This window comes from Brassica napus, unplaced genomic scaffold (assembly GCF_020379485.1).
Source record: "Brassica napus cultivar Da-Ae unplaced genomic scaffold, Da-Ae ScsIHWf_1362;HRSCAF=1936, whole genome shotgun sequence".
NCBI classification, from domain to species: Eukaryota; Viridiplantae; Streptophyta; class Magnoliopsida; order Brassicales; family Brassicaceae; genus Brassica; species Brassica napus.
In genome coordinates, this window is record NW_026014779.1 from 97331 (window position 1) to 102629 (window position 5299).

Below are 5299 nucleotides of genomic sequence, written 5' to 3' on the forward strand. Positions count from 1 at the left end.
GCTAGGCTGAGCTTGACCGAGCTACGTCTAGCTGATCGAGCTTCTTGTAAGCATCGCCCAGCTTCTGTACAGCTTATCCTAGCTGACTTCTTTCTCTTATAAGGTTAAGTCTCAGCATCCTGACGTCCTTAACCTTCTATCTTGGCCATGGAACGCTAGCCTTTAAGGTCTTAAGGCCGGCTGGTACGTTTCCCTCGAACCATGGCCGTCCCGACAATCCTATCCAGGATTGGGGGTGTGACAGGTGGTTTGCCGTCTGCGACGTTGCGAGAAGTCCACTAAACCTTATCATTTAGAGGAAGAAGAAGTCGTAACAAGATTTCCGTAGGTGAACCTGCGGAAGGATCATTGTGGTACCCTGGAAACAGAATGACCTGAGAACGATGAAACATCACTCTCGGTAGGCCGGTTTCTTACTGTGCCTGCCGATTCCGTGGTTATCCATGCCCAAGACTTCAGTTTTGGTTGGATCGTACGCATAGCTTCCGGATATCACCAAAGCCCGGCACGAAAAGTGTCAAGGAAAATGCAACTAAACAGCCTGCTTTCGCCAACCCGGAGACGGTGTTTGTTCGGAAATAGTGCTGCAATGTAAAGTCTAAAACGACTCTCGGCAATGGATATCTCGGCTCTCGCATCGATGAAGAATGTAGCAAAATGCGATACTTGGTGTGAATTGCAGAATCCCGTGAACCATCGAGTCTTTGAACGCAAGTTGCGCCCCAAGCTTTCTGGCTGAGGGCACGTCTGCCTGGGTGTCACAAATATTCGTCCCCCCATACTCTCGAGGATAGGGGACGGAAGCTGATCTCCCGTGTGTTTCCGCACGCGGTTGGCCAAAATCCGAGCTAAGGACGCCAGGAGCGTCTTGACATGCGGTGGTGAATTCAATTCTCGTCATATAGTCAGACGTTCCGGTCCAAAAGCTCTTGATGACCCAAAGTCGTCAACGTGACCCCAGGTCAGGCAGGATCACCCGCTGAGTTTAAGCATATCAATAAGCGGAGGAAAAGAAACTAACAAGGATTCCCTTAGTAACGGCGAGCGAACCGGGAATAGCCCAACTTGAAAATCGGACGTCTTTGGCGTTAGAATTGTAGTCTGGAGAAGTGTCCTCAGCGACGGACCGGGCCCAAGTTCCCTGGAAAGGGTCGCCAGAGAGGGTGAGAGCCCCGTCGTGCCCAGACCCTATCGCACCACGAGGCACTGTCTACGTGTAGGGTTGTTTGGGAATGCAGCCCCAATCGGGCGGTAAATTCTGTCCAAGGCTAAATGTGGGCGAGAGACCGATAGAGAACAAGTACCGCGAGGTAAAGATGGAAAGGACTTTGAAAAGAGAGTCAAAGAGTGCTTGAAATTGTCGGGAGGGAAGCGGATGGGGGCCGGCGATTCATCCCGGTCGGATGCGGAACGGAGCAATCCGGTCTGCCAATCGATTCGGGCCATGGACCGATGCAGATTAAGGTGGTGACCTAAGCCCGGGCTTTTGTTACGCCCGCGGAGACGTCGCTGCCTTAATTGTGGTCTGCAGCACGCGCCTCATGGTGTGCCTCGGCATCTTCATGCTCAGGGCGTCAACCTGTGGGCTCCCCATTAGACCCATCTTGAAACACGGACCAAGGAGTCTGACATGTGTGCGAGTCAACGGGTGAGTAAACCCGTAAGGCGCAAGGAAGCTGATTGGCTGGATCCCTCACGGGTGCACAGCCGACCGACCTTGATCTTCTGAGAAGGGTTAGAGTGTGAGCATGCCTGTCGGGACCCGAAAGATGGTGAACTATGCCTGAGCGGGGCGAAGCCAGAGGAAACTCTGGTGGAGGCCCGCAGCGATACTGACGTGCAAATCGTTCATCTGACTTGGGTATAGGGATGAAAGACTAATCGAACCATCTAGTAGCTGGTTCCCTCCGAAGTTTCCCTCAGGATAGCTGGAGCTCTGAAATGAGTTCTATCGGGTAAAGCCAATGATTAGAGGCATCGGGGATGCAATGTCCTCGACCTATTCTTAAACTTTAAATAGGTAGGACGGGGTGGCTGCTTTGTTGAGCCATCCCACGGAATCGAGGCCATTTTTGGTAAGCAGAACTGGAGATGTAGGATGAACTGGAAGCCGGATTACGGTGCCCAACTGCGCACTAACCTAGATACGACAAAGGGTGTTGGTCGATTAAGACAGCAGGATGGTGGACATGGAAGTTGAAATCCGCTAAGGAGTGTGTAACAACTAAGGTGAAGCGCGCAACCGATACCCGGCCATCGGGGCAAGAGCCAGGCCTCGATGAGTAGGAGGGTGCAGCGGTCGCTGCAAAACCTAGGGCGTGAGCCCGGGCGGAGCGGCCGTCGGTGCAGATCTTGGTGGTAGTAGCAAATATTCAAATGAGAACTTTGAAGGCCGAAGAAGGGAAAGGGTTCCATTTGAACGGCACTTGCACATGGGTTAGTCAATCCTAAGAGTCGGGGGAAACCCGTCTGATAGCGCTTATGCACGAACTTCGAAAGGGGATCCGGTTAAAATTCTGGAACCGGGACGTGGCGGTTGACGGCTACGTTAGGAAGTCCGGAGACGTCGGCGGGATTCCGGAAAGAGTTATCTTTCCTGTTTAACAGCCTGCCCACCCTAGAAACGGCTCAGCCGGAGGTAGGGTCCAGCGGCTGGAAGAGTGATATACCTTGGATTTGATCCGTTTTCATCCATGGTATATAGGTGTTTTACTATATATATATATATCTATGTTTTCTACTCTTCTATGTATGTTTTCAGGTTCAGGTGCATTTCAGAGTAAAGCTATGACTTTGGAGCATTTTGGAGCTTAAAAGACATTTCATCCGAGCTGACCATGTAGAGGTCGACGAGAGGAAGAACAATCGATCGATGCACATCCAGTGCTGTCGATCGACACCATGAGATGCCTCGACAAATGAAGATTAATATCGATCGATGTACACAAGTACCATCGATCGATGTCGAGAAATTGAACATGCGACATTTTGGATCCAGCGGACTTGAAGCCCAAGTCCAAGCCCTGACGAGTTTTTAACCTAGTAGATTATATACTGCCTAAGTGTTTTGATGGCAGAGAGAGTTTTTTGTTACAGTTTTACTTTGAGAGAGAGAGTTTTGGAGAGAAGATCACTTGTGATTGGAACTCCTTGTTTTCATTTCTTTTCTTCTATACTATGAATTTCCATTTCTTCATTGTCATGAATTGCTTTGCTATGTCTGAGTAGTTCATTTATTAGATCCAGGGTTCAGATAGGTTTGTGGGATTAGTCCCAAACTATAGATCTGCCTTGTTGTGATATTCATGATAGATTTGTATTCATTGCTTGTTTTAGCCTTGCTAACTAGAACATGATCATAAGATTGCATACTCAAGCACCCTTGTTATCCCATCCTGACATCTATCTATCATATTAGGACTGCTAGAGAGGGCTAACCGCCAATTTAGTATCTTAATAGGGCATATCATACTCGCGCATAGGCCTGGCTAGAACCCGTCGATCGATGTCCTCAACTGACTATCGGTCGACGTAGGTAAAGGTGTATCGGTCGATGTCCCTATAGGACCATCGATCGACACTCTTTCGTTGTCAACATACTAACCGTTGAGACACGAGATCTAGTTTGTTAACCAGTGAAACATGCGACAGCTGATCACTGAGTTAAGCGGTTGAGCTCTAACATATCATGCATGCAGCAAATAGGCATCTATAAATATTATAATCTCCAACACCTGAATAGTGGCCCTGCGTCTAATATCATTTCCAACCAAGTTACATTTACTATTTACTTCGCTTGTTACTATTGCTATTTCATTTAAACATTTACAACTCTTAGAATTAATAAACACTAGATTTAATTGTTCCCTAGCTCCTTGTGGATTCGATCCCTAAGTACTACATCTGAACCTCTTTTGATGAGAGTAACACTCCTAAGGGTAATTTGAGTGGTATCAAATTTGGCGCCGTTGCCGGGGAGCTTTGATCGCCATTAGATTTAGTTTATTGATTCTTATTCTCTTCTCTACCCCCCTTTCTAACATAGTCTTTTTCTTTTCTTTTCAGGTACATGGCCAGCGGGACCAGAAGCAACAAGGAAAAAAGACTTGCTGTTCTCAGACGATCCTGCTCATTTGAAATGCACCATCCGTAGAGGTCAACGTTCCACATCGCTCGACGCAACAACTTTGTTGTCGATCGATACTCACAATCAACAGTCGACCGACACCAGACCTTCATCGTCGATCGATCCAAATCGTTCGACAACGATCGATATTACACACCGTGTACGTCGATCGATACTGTGTCGTCAAAATGGTAAACGTTATTATTCTAACACAGGACGAGAACGGAAACCTGTATGACCAGGACGGTCATCTGCGTAATGCAACAGGTCAGAAAATAGACGCTCAGGGGACTGTAATCCCTGATGCTTATGCTACAGGAGCTGATCAACCTGTAGACGAGGACGCTCGCTCGAAACCACTGGCCGACTACAATCGCCCAGATGAGTACTATTCCAACAGATCAGCTATTCGACTTCCGGAGATCCAGAAGCAGAATTTCGAGCTGAAGCCTCAATACTACACTCTCGTGTCGCAGATACCCTACTCTGGGTTACCGCACGAGCATCCTATGGACCATCTACAACGGTTCGAGGATTTAATCGCTGCTATTCGGATGGAAGGAGTCCTCGAAGATTACCTGCTGTGCAAGCTCTTCAGATACACACTGAATGGAGAATCGATGCACTGGCTTAGGCAGCTACCCATAGGATCCTTAACATCCTGGGCCGACATCAAGAATGCTTTCTTACGAAACTTCTTCGATGAGGCACGCACTGAAGAACTTCGAAACAAAATATCCACATTCTCGCAGGAGGCTGGAGAGTCCTTCAAAGATGCGTGGATTAGATTTAGGTTCTTCCAGCGAGACTGTCCACACCACGGATTTAACGAAGTGCAGCTGCTAAGCATTTTCTTTCGAGGTCGCCTTACAGTATCAAATGGCTCTTGATACGGCGAGTGAAGGAAACTTCACTACTCGGAATCCGTTAGAAGCTGTGAGACTTATCGAAAACCTTGCTAACAGCAGCAACACCAAAAACACTGACTCTGAACGGAAGAAGTCTGTAGCTTCTATCGGGAAGGAACATATGGACGAAGTAAGAGCTAAGTTAGATGTGGTGCACGAGCTTCTTAGGAAGCAAGTCTGTTTAGCTGAAGGAGAAGTAGCAGATATGGAAGGAGAAGAAAATGTGAACTTCATCGGAGGTATCGGATTCCAGAAATTTGGAAAA

At 47.8% G+C, this 5299-nt stretch overlaps 2 non-coding genes across 2 annotated transcripts; one reads left to right on the plus strand and one right to left on the minus strand.

The window, feature by feature from the left end:
* Positions 1-605: 605 nt before the first annotated feature.
* On the plus strand, positions 606-761 carry LOC125597012. The gene has a single exon (XR_007331393.1). It is a non-coding gene; the product is annotated as a 5.8S ribosomal RNA (ribosomal RNA).
* A 4084-nt stretch (positions 762-4845) lies between these two features.
* LOC125597015 lies at positions 4846-4952 on the minus strand. Its single transcript, XR_007331396.1, has one exon. It is a non-coding gene; the product is annotated as a small nucleolar RNA R71 (small nucleolar RNA).
* Between the last annotated feature and the right edge of the window lie 347 nt (positions 4953-5299).